At 41.3% G+C, this 15,254-nt stretch overlaps 1 pseudogene; it reads left to right on the top strand.

Annotated features, from left to right (window-relative positions):
- Positions 1 to 13,876: 13,876 nt before the first annotated feature.
- LOC138986091 (cyclin-dependent kinases regulatory subunit 1 pseudogene) lies at positions 13,877 to 14,197 on the top strand (annotated as a pseudogene).
- The last annotated feature ends 1,057 nt before the right edge of the window (positions 14,198 to 15,254 follow it).

Raw genomic sequence — 15,254 nt, 5'->3', positions numbered from 1 at the left:
TTGGTATGCGGATTCTGCCCAGATCTGTGCATCCAGTATGACTGTTCATCAAAATCGGTTGGGTAGTCTCAAAAGCGCTAATCCAAGGCCGCAGCCAAAACCAGTTTAATCAGAACCTCCGGGGTGTGGAGGGGGGTAACCCAAGCATCAGTGACTTTGAAAGGTATCCAGATAAGTTCAATATTTAAAGTTGAGAATCATGGTGATTCGAGTCCCCTGCTGGAATTCATTTCATTGATTCATTAGTTCAACAAATATTATTTGAAAGCTGGCTCTACCCTAGACACACTGGCAGTCAGGTGCTGAGTATTTAGTGATCAGTAAGGAAAATAATCTCTGCTCGAAATCTAGCCGGGAAAGATAGACACTGAACAAAACATTGTGTAAGTGAGTATTTAATTGCTCTTGTGACCTCAGTGTCTAGTAGGTATCTCCATTCAGATTCCCTCAAGTTAATTATGTCAAAAACTGAACTCTTAATCATGTCATCCTCCTATAGTTTTTATGTGGTTAATGGCAACTTCAGTCATCCAAACCTTGATGTTTGCCTTCCTCCTTTAAGCTTCTCATCTAATCGATACATAGGCACCCGGTTTCTGCCTACGCATAACGTCCTGTTTCTACTCTTTCCTTTCAGATTCCATTGTTAGTGTTTCAGGCCAGGTCCTCCTCACCTCTTGCCTAGATGACTGTAGTTATCGGTAACTGGTGTCCCTCACTCTGGATTGGTTCACCTCCAATCCAGTCTCCATAATCCTGTCTGAAATGATTGTTCAAGAAGGCAAGTGTTTCATGATCCCTCAAGATTTGTTAGATAAAATCCAAACCCTCCAGGATCTGCCAGTTTTTCTAGTTTTATCTCCAACATAACATGCACTCTCCTCCTATGGGAAGTGTTTTGGTTATCTATTGCTACCTAACAGATCATCTCAGAACTTAGTGGCATAAAACAACAACCATTTATGACCTAAGCTCTCTAGAACATCACTTCTACTGCTTTTTATTGATTAGGCAAGTCAGGAAGGCCCATCCAGAGGAAGCGAATTAGACCCCACCTCTCACTAGGATGAGTAAGAAAGAATGTGTGTGTCTCTAATCTGCCACACCAAGTAGACCACGTCTGTTGAACCATAGGTATGTATTTTTCTAATACCATTCCATTTGCATCTTTTGCAGTTCCTCAGCTTGGCAGATTTGTGCTCTTCTAGGCTTGAATATGGTGTCACAAATCCTGTCTTGAGTAAGAATGCAACTGTGTGCTGTTTATCTGTGACTTAGCATTTACTGAATTCCCTAAAAAGGAATAAACCAAGCCCTGGCTGATGGACTGGGAACCATCCAAGCAGAGTTGATCATTCTCTCTTCTGTGCAGTGACTGTGTATTGTATTTTTGCCTACATAATTTATATACAATTACATTTATGTAATTATAATTCTGCAATTATTTATATATATGGTTGCTTGGCTACTAAATTGACCTCCTCATAGTCTCTGACTTTATCTAAATTCTCTCAGCTGCAGGTGGCTGAAATCAGTATAAGGGAAAAGAAAACTGTGCATGCTGGGGAGGGCAGGATTTATGGGCTCAAGATCATGAAAGGGATTTTTAAAAAGGGAGGGGTGGTGCTGGTATTTGACGTGACTGGATCCGAGTGGCACACAGTTCCCAGTGGTCTCCCTCTTAGCCTCCTTCCACTCCTTCTCCCTCCCTTTACTTCAGTCTCTGTAATGGCTTCCTTGCCTCCTACTGCAGACAGTGTTCTTCCACATGATGGACAATTTAGCCATGATGGTACTGGGTTTCCAGAAAGGTGTCCCCAGAGACAAATGGCAGTCTTTTCTATTTGTCCCCAATAAAAATTCCTCTGACTGAGGACAGGGGCGTGGTGCCCTGTTGTCAGCCAGCCCTGTGGCTCTGGGGGAGGGCTTATCTGATATCAGAAAAGTGATGGGGCATTGTCCCAGGTCAAAAACCATAGGCTTCATTGTATTTGTCTCTGTTACCCCATCCCTCTCCTAAGTTACTGGCACACAGCAGGAGCTTCCTAAATGTTTATTGAAGGAAATGAATGAATGATGAGTCTTTGCCTAGAAATGTCCCCCTCTTCACACAGAAGTCCTGACCCTATGATATTCTATCTCAGACATTCTTCACTGACTAGAATTCGGAGATTTTGCTGTTTAACTACTTCATGATCACTCTGTGTGAGCCTACCTTAAAGGTACTGACATGTGAAAGTATGATTAAAATGCTAAATCCCTAGGCTTTTTGGTTTCATCCTCAGTCTGGACTAGGTCAAGAAAGGTTTAGTAAGCATGGGTATCCTCATGAAAGATCTTTCAGGAAATCAAAGAGCTTGCAGGTGAGTTAGTGCTGAGATGCAGATTTGAGTCTCAGCAGTTCCTCATTCCAATAGCATGGGCTAACCTTGAAAGCTTCATTAGTTACTATGGACCTTACCCCTTAATGCTGTGGTCAATCCATAATTCTTCCCAAAAGGTGGTCAGTGAGCAACTAGCTTTGTGAAGACTTTTCCTGAGATTGTTCATTCACATTCACTGTGTTCATAGGGGTGGGAGAATTTCAAATAGCCTCCATCATTTCGTTCTCACTAGAGATCATTTCTTTTGTCATCAGTGAGAAGAAATAGAATCTTATGGAGAAAGAGAAAGAAAGGCTAAATGATTTCCACAGCTCTCATACCTCCCAGAGTAATTCTGAGCCCATCGGTTAGGGCCCAGTTTTAGGACAGTTGCCTGTGGTCAATAATTGTTCAGACATAGAAAAAACAACATGTAATTCTCTCCTTTTCTAAGAAACACTGACTACTGGACTGTCACCTAATGGGTCCCTGATTCATTCAAGACACTAGGAGAGTGATAAACAAATGGCCTTTTTTTTTTTTTTTCTAGAGGACACAATCAAACTGAAAAACAAATACATGGAAACAAATTGTTTCAGTTTATGATAAATGTTGTGTTTCTTACAATGTGTTAAATGTGATAGGTTTTAGGACAGACTAGGGATGCAATGGCAACCCACTCCAGTACTCTTGCCTGGAAAATCCCATGGACAGAGGGGCCTGGTAGGCTGCAGTCCATGGGGTTGCTAGGAGTCGGACACGACTGAGTGACTTCACTTTCACTTTCATGCATTGGAGAAGGAAATGGCAACCCACTCCAGTGTTCTCGCCTGGAGAATCCCAGGGACGGGGAGCGTGGGGGGCTGCCATCTATGGGGTCGCACAGAGTCGGATATGACTGAAGTGACTTAGCAGCAGCAGCAGCAGGGATGCTGCCAGAGAAGGCTCTCTGAAGAGGTAACATTTGAGCAGGAATTTGAATGAGAAGGAGCAGTTGATTATGTGAGGATCCATGGAAGAAGGAGCGCAAATGCCAGAGATAGTGAACGTGATGTATTTGAGAGTCTGGCTGAACTTGACTTGGGCCTGGAGTGTATTGAGCTAGGGGGAGAAGGTAGGCAGAGGCCAGACCATGACAGACCCTGCGGACCAGGCAGGGACTTTATATTTTATTTTAATTGCAGTGAAAGATATTAAGCAGGTAAATTGTGTGATTTGCAGAGTGTTATTTATTTGTACTGTCCAGTATTGTTACCACTAACTCTAAGTGGCTACTCATGTTTAAATTAAAATGTAATTCTGCAGTTGAACCAGACAGATTTAAATAGCTACATGTGGCTAATGGCAACCATATTGGACAATGTAGACATAGAATTTTTTTAGCACCGCAGAAAGTTCTGCTGGACACTATTATTATAGAGCGTGCAAGCAGGGAGACCAGTTGGAAGCCTATTGTTCTGGTTCAAGTGAGAAATGAGCGGCTGTCATAGTAGAGATGGTGAGAAGTAGTTGGACTTCGGGTAGAATGTGAAGGTAAGGACAAACATGACTTGCTGATGAATTTTTCATGAGGGAAGAAAGGAAAGAGATGAGTTAGTTATGTTTGCAGTTCGACTTTGGGGAGGTGGAAGGATTAGAAATGTTTACATATAGAAGAAATAAGTCTCTGTCAGCTCAATGGTATAGAACTCATCATTTACCTGTGAAAGAGCAAGAAACTTTAAAAATAACTGAGATACAGTCATGACCAAAAAACTTTCTGCAGGAGTTGGTGGGGAGCTCTTAGGTTTAGGGACTTGTAAATATCTGTGATTGACAGACAGGTCAGTGGGGTCTGTCACTAAAAGGTGGTGGGAATCATTCTGAGAAAATTTTGATCACTGCTGAATCAGGCACATGGATTCCCCACCAATCTCATTTTTTTTTTTTTTGGAAGGTTTATTTATTTATTTGGCTTGGTGGGTCTTCATTGCTACGCAGGATTTTTCTAGTTGAGCAAGTGGGGGCTACTCTATAATTGCAGTGCACAGGCTTCTCACTGCGGGGGTTTCCTTGTTGCGGCACACAGGCTTTAGAGCGCGGGCTCAGCAGTTGTGCTGCATGGACTTGGTTGTATCCACGGTATGTGGAATTTTCCCAGACCAGGGATCGAATCCGTGTCCCTTGCACTGCAAAGTGGGCGCTTAACCACCGGACCACCAAGGAAGCCCCCTTGAAATCATTTCTGATTTCACAGAGAAGGTTATCTTTTCCAAGTCTCCTCCAAGGAAACGATTTTCTTTGCCATTAAAAAAATTTTACTTTTTCTCAAGTTGACAAGTTCATCCTGATTCTTTAGATCATCAGCAGGAAAGACTTGGGCACTGGGAGGCCGATTGTGCACTTTGGTGGGAAGTTAGTAATCGGAAAACTGTAGGAGAAAATCTTCCACTGTCGCTTGCTGCTGTTCAGGAAGGGGTTTATTGGTGGAGAATAGGCAGGTTCTGGAGAAGCGTTCACAGGGTCGAGTCTTAAATGCCCAATTGACTTCCTAAGGACTCTGCATATTGGACAAACCATTTGCCATCTCTTATCCTTCATTTCCTCATCTATGCAATGAGATTAGAAATTGTCTGTTCTGGCTTCCTTATATAACTATTATGAGCTTTAAATTAGATGAAGATAATGATAACACCACTTGCTATTAAATACTTACTGTGCTCCGGGTGCTGTGCTAAGCAGTGTGATGGAGCTAAGACAGATGTTGTGCTATACTTAGTGGTTCAAAGTAACAAACATTTTATTTGTACTCATCATTCTCTGAGTCAGCCGTTTGGGTTTGGTTCATCCTGATGGTTTTTCTGCCTTTCTTGCCTATGGTTGTGTATGTGACTACAAATTATCTGTCCACGCTAATGGCCTGATTGTCCCCTCTCAAATGTCTGGCACTTGGTGGGAGCTGTTAGCTGGGGGGTCTAAGGGGGCCTCAACTGGGACAGCTTGTGTCTCCTCTGTTGATCTTTCATCCTCTAGTAGACTAGACTGGGCTTCTTCACATGGGAATTTCAGGGAAGAACTCCAAGAGGTGAGAGCAAAAGCTTTAAGGCTGGTTAAGTTCTAGGCTTAGAAGTCCCAACATCACTTCCACCACATTCTATTGGTCAAAGCAAGTTACAGGTGCAACCCAGATCCAAGGGCAGGGAGATAAACTACATTTTTATGAGAGGAGTGGAAAATCACATTGCAAGTGGGCACATATGTGCCCTGGGATAGGTTATCCTGGTCATTTTTGTGAACAATTTTTGTGCCTAGCAGTGTATAACCTCATCTAATATGAACAACAACCTGTTATCCTCACTGGATAACACTCTGAGGCACAATGAAGTCGAATAGCTTGCTCAAAGTCATATAGTCATTAACTGTCTAAGTTGGGATATGAACCCAGGCAGCCTGGGTTCTAGAGGCCATACTCTGTTTTTATGGTCTTCAAAATGGAAATCACCTTATGATAGAGATTACTTGCATTTGTTATGTTCAGTTCTCTCATTCTGGGGCACTTCCTACCTCTTGCAGTTTAAGTGGGGCCATAGAATTGGTTCTGGGCCAATGGAGACATGTAACAGCAGGTGTAAATTCCTTATTCTCTGTAATCCCCTCCCTCCATAAGGGTTGAAATGGTGGAACTCTAAGATAGAAGCAGACTTGACTACTGAGCTACCATTCAAATGGAAGCTTCCCTGTAGAGCTGCCAGATCTTTAGCAAAAAAGAAAGAAAATGGCATGTGCTAATAAGCAACTGAGAGTTGAGGATTTGTTATTATAGTGAAGCCAGTTCTCTCTTGATTAATACAAACTTAAGAGTATTTTTTTACTTAAAAATGAAGCCTTCTACTTAAAAGTGAAGCCATAATCTTATAAAATTTTAATTAATCAGGAAATAATAAAGAAGAATTTAAAAATCACTTCAAATCCTATAATCCAGGGTCAACAATTTAAATATTTCAGTGACTATCATTCCAGCTAATTCTTTGAGTATAAGAATGTACGCAAAATTCATGTACATAAGGTCACTCTCTCCAGATTTCCTGGTAGCCTCCTTTTGTCATCAAACAATATAATTTCAGAATTGTTCTTAGTCAAGTAAACGGAGAGCTACATAGGAAGCTCTTTGACATAGATGTTATATAAAAGGAAGGTTTTTTAAGAACATACCAAAAAAAAAAGGGTTAAGAATATGGGTTCTCCATCTGAGTGCTTGAATTCAAATCCTCACTCCACCACAGACTTTGAGAAAGTTACTTAATCTTTTTCTGCCTCTATTTCTTCAGCTGTAAAAGGGGATAATAATAGTACTTATTCAGAGTGAAGATTAAGTAAAATAAGGTTTGTGAAACACTTTGTGTGGTACCAGGCCTGTAGTAACACTTAATAACTTAATAAATGTTAGCTATGATACCAGGGTAGCAAATTTACACATTCTACCAGATGTCCAAGAAAGTGTAGCTTCCTTACTTCCTATATGAGATCTTTCATAACCACTTGCTAGGCAGCAGAGGGCTGCTCTAGGCGGGTGGAAAAAACTACGTTATCTTTTGGTTTTAAAAGGCTTCCCAGGAAATACTTAGAGGTCCATCTTAGTAATGGGGGCACTTGGCTCCTGCCCTTAATTTTTCCAAAGATGGTGTAAAGAAAACCTGTCTTCCTCTCTTTTACTCTCACATCACTTCTGACAAAAGATGTGTGTGGACATTCCCCACCCCCCACACATATTTCCCCACACACAAGCAATTCTCTGCAGCATCATCTGGGGGTCCTACAATTTAATTCTATCATCATCAACCTGGAGACAGCGTCACATCCTCCAGGTTAAGCCTCCACTAGACGGCTCCTACCTTACTTTCGAAGCCAATCGCCAAGTCTATGTTATCCCCTGTATTTCTGATCCATCTACTATAAATCAGAGGTTACTATGACTCCCTGTTGGGGTTTCATTAATTTGCAGGAGTGGCTCACAGGAACCAGGAAAAGAGTTTAGTTAGTGTTTACCAGTTTATTATAAAAGGATATGATGAAGGCTACAGGTGAACATTCAGATGGGAGAGAAGCACGCATAGGCCGAGGTGTGTGGGAAGTACACCCTTCTGGCCTGCCACTCTCCCAGCACTTTCTAGGGTTCACCAACTTGGTAGCTCTCCAAATCCCATGCTTTTGAGATTTTTATGGAGGCTTCATTGTGTAAGTGTGATCGATCATTAACTCCATTTCCAGCCCCGGAGAATGGGGATTAGGACTGAAAATTCCAAGCTTCTAATCATAGCTTGGTCTTTCTGGTGACTGGCCTCTATTCAAGGACCCACTTAAAGTCACCTCAGTAGAACAAAAAACACTGCTGTCACCCAGAAAATTCCCAGGGGATTTAGGAGCCCTGTGTCAAGGAGGTGGGGTTAGAGATCAAATATTAGAAGAAAAGACACTCCTAATACTCTTAGCACTTAGGAGATTACAAAGGTTTGGGGAGCCCTGTGCCAGAAACTGGTAATATATAAATTTTCTATTATCTCATAGATGGTTTCTCTGTGTAGGGGAAAAGCTTATGAGGTTTCCTGGTGATAGGGCACGTTTACATGTTCTCTGTCTTAACTTGTCTTGCCATGGGATGGATGGTTTGGTCTGAATGGCATTCAGTACAGGAAAACTAGTTTCATTCGATCTTTTGGTGAACAGGGGGATCCGCTGCTGCTGTGCCACCTGTCACTGAGGGTCTCTTCCCAACTCCAGGCCTTGGCCAGTCCTGTGATCCTCCCAGTCTCTCTCCAGACCCTCACCGGGGCACAGGGGAAATTTCTGCGCACACCATGGGCCAGACCGTAGGGAGCAAAGAGCACTGCCTGTCCTCCTTTGCCCAGCCCCTCACCAGAGATTGACAGGATCCCCTGAACATATGCCTCATTCCAGGATTCCACATGGGCAGTGGGTAAAAAACTACTCTGATTTTGGCCTTTTATTCAAAGCTGTGTAATAATCCTCTGCCCTGTTTGTCAAGGTCAGTTCATGGGTCACATAGCTTACTTTCCCTCCCCTCCCCAACCATGCCTAACCGTGATCTCCAGGTTCTGATTGGAGCAGACTTTCTCCTTCATCTTCTTGTCTAGAGGGCTTTGCTTTTACCACTAAGCCTCATTGCTCAACTTTAATGACAGAGAGGAAAAGTCTGCATGAGAACAAAACTACGTGGCTCTTAATATGAGGGCAACAAGTCAATTAGGAACTAGAGTTAGCTATGAATACAAATACATTCATTTAATCTCAGATGTTGATTCATAGCAGTGTATGATCATTATTATTATCAGCATGTAGGAAGTGCTTAGTTCTTCCTCAGTGCCCCTCTGCCTTTCTCGTGGATTACATTGCCCACCAGATTCAGGAGTTTGTAGCAGTTAAAAGGCAGTTGGAAGACAGTCCACCTGCCATTTGCCTACCATGCAGGCAATGAGCATCTTCCCGTATGGGCTCTTCAACACCCACCCACGTGGTCCAAGACACAAGCTGCAGATGCTCTGGCAACTGGGGCCAGGCACCTCTGGGTGGCTGCTTTGCTTGGAAATAACACATTAAAAATTTCTTCTTAATTGTGTTTTTAGTCCCAAGATACAAAATTAAATTTCTTCTCTTTCCATTGTCTATTTAACTGACCCAGAATCTCTCTCTGATTGTCCATTCTACACATTGCCTACAAATGACCATGAAGGTTATGTCAGTGGCAGAGGCGTAATTAACACTCTCAACCAGCTAAGTGCTAACCTTACATAGATTGAGTTAAAAAAACTTGTCTAGGTGTGAGGGCAGAAGCTGCCACTAAGACCTCTCCTAACTATGTGCTAAGGCCTCAAACATCACACTTTCGCATTTATTTGTTTGAATTAAGACATGGATTTTGTATTCAGTGGATTTATCAGGCCATATAGGAACTCAGGAGTGAATCCTACTTTTAGTCAGCACTCCAGGAAGTTAATATGATCAACTTCAATTCTTTCCTGATGACTGTATTATTTAAAAACAAAACTTTATTCATTTGCTTTCTCTTTACGGTTAAATGATCTCAAATGAGTCTAGTTAAGGAGAATTCATGTGTATTTCTTGAAGCAGTGGTCAGAAAGATCCAACAAAGTGCTTTGGCATTTTTGAGCTCGTTTCCCTGACTTCATTGTATCTCAAGTTTTGCCAAAATGAAAAATTAAGGCCTGTACCTTGGAGCAGAACTCTAGAACTGGAGCATGACTCATGCTTCATTTAAAAATGCTCCATGTTTTCATTTAAGACAAGAAGGCCGTTCTAGAAATCGATGTATGCCTGCCCTCACACATTAATTAAGCACAAGGGTGGGAGTGCGTGGGCAGCACAGTTGGAACTTGCTCCACCTCCTCCTCCCTCTGCGATCCCAGGTGAGATATGTTTTGCTGGTGTGATTCCCCACTGCTAGGACTCCTACGCCTCTCTTCAGAGACTTGCAGAAAGCTGCCTCGAGGTCCAAATTCCAAGATAAAAAGTGAAAGTGAAGTCACTCAGTTGTGTCCAACTCTTTGCGACCCTATGGACTATAGCCTACGAGGTTCCTCCATCCATGGAATTTTCCAGGCAAGAGTCCTGGAGTGGGTTGCCATTTCCTTCTCCAGGGGATCTTTCTGACCCAGGGATTGAACCTGGGTCTCCAGCATTACAAGCAGATGATTTTACCTTCTGAGCCACCAGGGAAGCAGAAAGCTGCCTCGAGGTGCAAATTCCAAGATAGGATTTATCTAATTTCTTTTGAGTTAGTGAAGACTGTATTGAGAACTAGAGTTAGACTGTTTCTAACCTCAGGAGAGCCATTTCTGCACTGTCCATGTTGATAGCGGTCATAGATACTGACTTTCCCTGGAGGAAAGTCAATATAGACAGCAGTGCTGGAGAAAGTATTTTGGCTTCAACACACATGAATGCTGATGCTGCTTTCCCACCCATAAGTTTTTCTTTCATTGTGTCTAAAGTCAGCTATTTCTTTCAAATGCTGTTGTGCCTTAGCTTTTTTGGTTACGAGGATATGAGAGATGAACGTGGTGATTGGAAAAAAATGTCAAGCTGCAATTCCAATAACCAAATCTCATTTGGGGCTACTAGGAATACCTGTGGCATGCAGTTTGTTTAAAGCAGGGGTTTCTAAACTCATAATCCTAAGCCAAGTCTTGGATTCTTCTTGGGGTCATCAGAAAAGAGGAGGGAGTATGTGTGACTGTGTGTGTGTATGTAAGGAGGGGAACTGTTCCCCTCTGCTCTGCTCCAGTTCTCCTGGCTGGACTAGTAACCTGGATTCGAAGATTGACAGAAGACAGATTATCAAGAGAAAAAGAAACACATTTTAATTTGTGTGCGTGGAGACCTTGTAGAAATAGAACTCAGAAAGTGGCCGAAGCAGGAAGCTCAGAGGTTAAAGCGTCTGCCTGGAATGTGGGAGACCTGGGTTCGATTCCTGGGTTGGGAAGATCCCCTGGAGAAGGCAATGGCACCCTACTCCAGTACTCTTGCCTAGAGAATCGCATGGACGGAGGAGCCTGGTAGGCTACAGTCCATGAGGTCGCAAAGAGTTGGACACGACTGAGCGACTTCACTTTTTTAAACAATAAATTTGTGAGGAATTGATGAAATTCAATAATTGATAAAAGAAATTCATCAAGAATTGATAAAAGAAATTTAGGCTTTGAGTGCTCAATTAGTAAAGAATCTGAACAGTTTGGGCTTGGGGTAGTCAGTTAAAGAACAAGGTTCGTTTCTACAGGCTTCTTAACCTGAGATCCCTCTCTCTGGCAATAAGCAGGTCCTTCTACCTCCAGATGCAGGGAGTGTACCTTCGACATGACAGATTTATTTCCTGCTTTCAGGGAGACAGAAATGAGGGTCAGAGTGTCCCTCTGGCATTGGCCATTTGTTTCTTAAGTAACTTTAATTAAAAATAATCACTCTGCCATTGTGGCATTTTTGGGGGCACCCTGCCCTGACCCCCAGCAGAACATTGTGGCAGCTGTAGTTTGGTCGAGGCTAGAGGAAGAAGGGAAGGACTGGCACAGATCTTTAAAATGATAGACACGACAAAGTGCAAAGAGCCATTTCTTTTCTTTTTTTTTTAAATTAATTTTTATTGGAGTATAGTTGATTTACGATGTTGTGTTAGTTTCCGGTATACAGTAAAGTGAATCAATCATGCATATATCCATTCTTTTTGATTTCTTTTCATTTTATCATTAGGGTATTGAGTAGAGTTCCCTGTGCTACACAGTAAGTCCATATTAGTTATCTATTTTATACATCGTAGTTGTATATGTCAGTCCCAATGTCCCAATTTATCCTTGCCCACTTTCCCCCGTGGTAACCATAAGTTCAAAGAGCCGTTTCTTGTTTAGAGTCTCCTCACTTCAAGTTTGTCATTCTCTGTCTCAGTTTCTTGCGTGTTTCTTTAGGGACTTGATGTAATTTTCTATTATTACATTTGTTATATATATTAGTTTCATTTAATTGTGTGTATTAGTCTGCCCCATCTTGTTTTACCTCTGAAAGTGTATGTGCCCAGAAGGAAAGGACCTTACGTAGTCATTACTGAATTTCTCACTTCTAATAGGTCTCAATAAAAACTTGTTGAATAAATGATGGGTTGAATGCACTCAGTCCTTCGCATATATTACCCCTCAATAACCTGCAGTCTAGAATAGTTTGAACTAGAAAGTTTTTTTAAATCTTTATTTTGCTTTTTTTTTTTTTTTTTAAAAACCTGTGGGTGAATAGTTTAAATCCAAAAGTTTAGAGGATGGCATTTGGAATATGATCCTTATATCAGTAGATATGTGGCACCTTATTACTTTTATGACATCTATGTACATTTCTCTTGATAAACGAGCAAAGAGTTGAAAACTGTCTCTCAAGTTTGCATCCAGTCTATTTTAGGGCTTCTAGTCTTTGCAGTCTGACCACAACTGTTTAATGTGTCTGTCATCTCACTCTTCATTGTCCTAAGTCTAGCCCCGAGCTGCCCCTCATTCTTGGCAGAATTCCAACATTAAAGATTGTTCCAGAGCCCACATCCAAGGACCGTATAACCCACCTCAGTCTGTTACTGCTTCCTCAGTAAAGCAACCTGGAGCTTTACAGCTTGGATACAAGGTTCAAATTTGGAAAAGAGAAGGTAGATGTGTAAAGTGTCAGAAAAACATGGGAAATTTTTGGATTATATTGGTTCATAAATTTTAATCCCTCTTCTTTGTGACTCTGTAAAACCTCTCAAAGGAAACCTCTAGGTTTTCCCTTCTGTGACTTTTACCTTTTTTTGTTGTTGTTGTTACTTACGGTTTTGTCTTCTGTAAAGTATACTTCCTTCTTGGGAAGAGTGGGCTTCCCTGGTAGCTCAGGCAGTAAAGAATCTGCCTGCAGTGCAGGAGACCTGGGTTCCATACCTGGGTGGGAAGATCCCCTGGAGAAGGAAATGGAAACTCACTACAATATTCTTGCCTTGTCCATGTATTCTTGTCCATGGAGAATTCCATGGACAGAGGAGCCTGGCGGACTGCAGTCCATGGGGTCACAAAGAGTTGGGCACAACTGAGCAACTAACACATTCACACTTTCATAAAATGACAAATTTGCATCCTTATTTTAATACTCCATGAAACAAGAGTCCTTATTGGAAGGATAGTATGTATGTGCAAAATTACCTTCTTCTTTATAAGTTATGATGTCTAAAAGAGGGAAAGGTATTTATCTTACCAGTGGCGAAGGATGGGGGAGGGGCTAGTTGGAGAGTTTGGGATTGATATGTACACTGTTATATTTAAAATGGATAACCAAGGTCATGCTGTATAGCACAGGGAACTCTGGTCAATGTTATGTGGCAGCCTGGATGGGAGGAGATTTGGGGGGAGAATGGATACATGTATATGTATGACTAAGTCTCTTTGCTGTCCACCTGAAACAATCACAACTTTGTTAACCAAGCTATATACTGTGCTGTGCTTAGTCGCTCAGTTGTGTCCAACTCTTTGTGACCCCATGGACTGTAGCCCACCAGGCTCCTCTGTCCATGGGGATTCTCCAGGCAAGAATACTGGAGTGGGTTGCCATGCCCTTCTCCAGGGGATCTTCCCAACCCAGGGGTTGAACCCAGGTCTCCTGCATTGCAAGCAGATTCTTTACCAGCTGAGCCATCAGGGAAACACAAGAATACTGGAGTGGGTAGCCTATCCCTTCTTCAGGGACCTTCCTGACCCAAGAATCGAACTAGGGTCTCCTCCATTCCAGGCGGATTCTTCACCAGCTGAGCTACCAGGGAAGCCCCCGATCAGGCTATAATCCAATATAAAATAGTTAAAAAAATAAAAAGAATGAGTGAGTCTCAGATTTCAACAATGTTTGCAATGGTTCACAATTCAACAAATGATGAGGTTAAAAGATGGAAAGAAATAATAAACAGTATAGGTTAATACTGTTAATTTAAAAGAGATTCAGAGGCGTGCTGCTGGGAGTTGTTCGGAGGTTGGCGGCGCGGGGCTGAAGGTCCTCAGGCAGAGTGATCATGTCGCACAAACAAATTTACTATTCGGACAAATACGACGATGAGGAGTTCGAGTACCGGCATGTCATGTTGCCCAAGGACATAGCCAAGCTGGTCCCTAAAACTCATTTGATGTCTGAATCTGAATGGAGGAATCTTGGTGTTCAGCAGAGTCAGGGATGGGTCCATTATATGATCCATGAACCAGAACCTCACATCTTGCTGTTCTGGCGGCCACTGCCCAAGAAACCAAAGAAATGAAGCTGGGGAGCCACTTTTCAGCCTCAAGAAAAAATAAATAAATAAAAGAGATTCAGAAATAGAAATTTTACATACTTGCAAGCTTTATTTTTGTTTCCTTTCTTTGGTCTTAATTATTGTCTTTCTGAAATTCAGATTTTAATTTATATGGTGTCCATTAAGTGGTAACATGTTCCATAAGAAAAGAAAAATAATACAATACCAAAGACAGGATCTCCTGTATTACAAATGAAACATCCATACACATATCCCCACACTTGCTGGTGGTGGGATAACTCAGGAAAATTCTTTGGGTGATTTTACATAAAATGGCAAGAGTTGCTTGTAGAGTTTTGACCCAGTAATCCCACTTTTCATTCCAGCATTCATAATCTATTTGGGAAAAAATGAAGATGTCCAACAGATGGAGAATATAAATTAGCTATGTCATATCAGTTATATCTACAGGAAGGAATAGCTAGAATTATTAAATTAGATATATATATATAGTTATATTACTTATATACTTATTGATGAAGATCAGGCATATGTAGAAAGACTTTATTAATATAAGTGAGGAAGCAAAAAGACAAAGTTATATCACTGTGATTTCACCTATGGAAAAATATGAATACATTAGATACAATTTGGAAGGAAATACTTAGGAAGGTGGAATTAAACAAGATTTGTTTTTTAGTGTTTTCCCTCCTCGTAATAAAACAACAAAAAAAGCTAGAATCAAGATTGCTGCGAGAAATATCAATAACCTCAGAAATGCAGATGATACCACACTTATGGCAGAAAGTGAAGAGGAACTAGAGAGAATCTTAAAAAAAATAAATAAATAAAAAGATTCTAGGTCATGTGATTTCTAGGAAATGACTACACATTGAAATAAAATTGGCAAAAACTTTAAAGATGTGGAATGAAACAAGTGCACACTGGTTACACAAAATATTCTATTGTTCAACTTATTCTTCCAATGCATATATTTAGAACCCAGGTTTTTTTTTTTTTACTCTTACAGTTTATCTGCACTTTTTTTCAAAAATTATTAAATATTTGAAATTACGTTTGGTACTGTTCAAGATGTATCTAAC

This window comes from Bos mutus, chromosome 28, assembly GCF_027580195.1.
Source record: "Bos mutus isolate GX-2022 chromosome 28, NWIPB_WYAK_1.1, whole genome shotgun sequence".
Classification (NCBI taxonomy): Eukaryota; Metazoa; Chordata; class Mammalia; order Artiodactyla; family Bovidae; genus Bos; species Bos mutus.
Note: the sequence above shows the minus strand (reverse complement) of the source record. Positions and strands in the feature narration are given on the sequence as shown.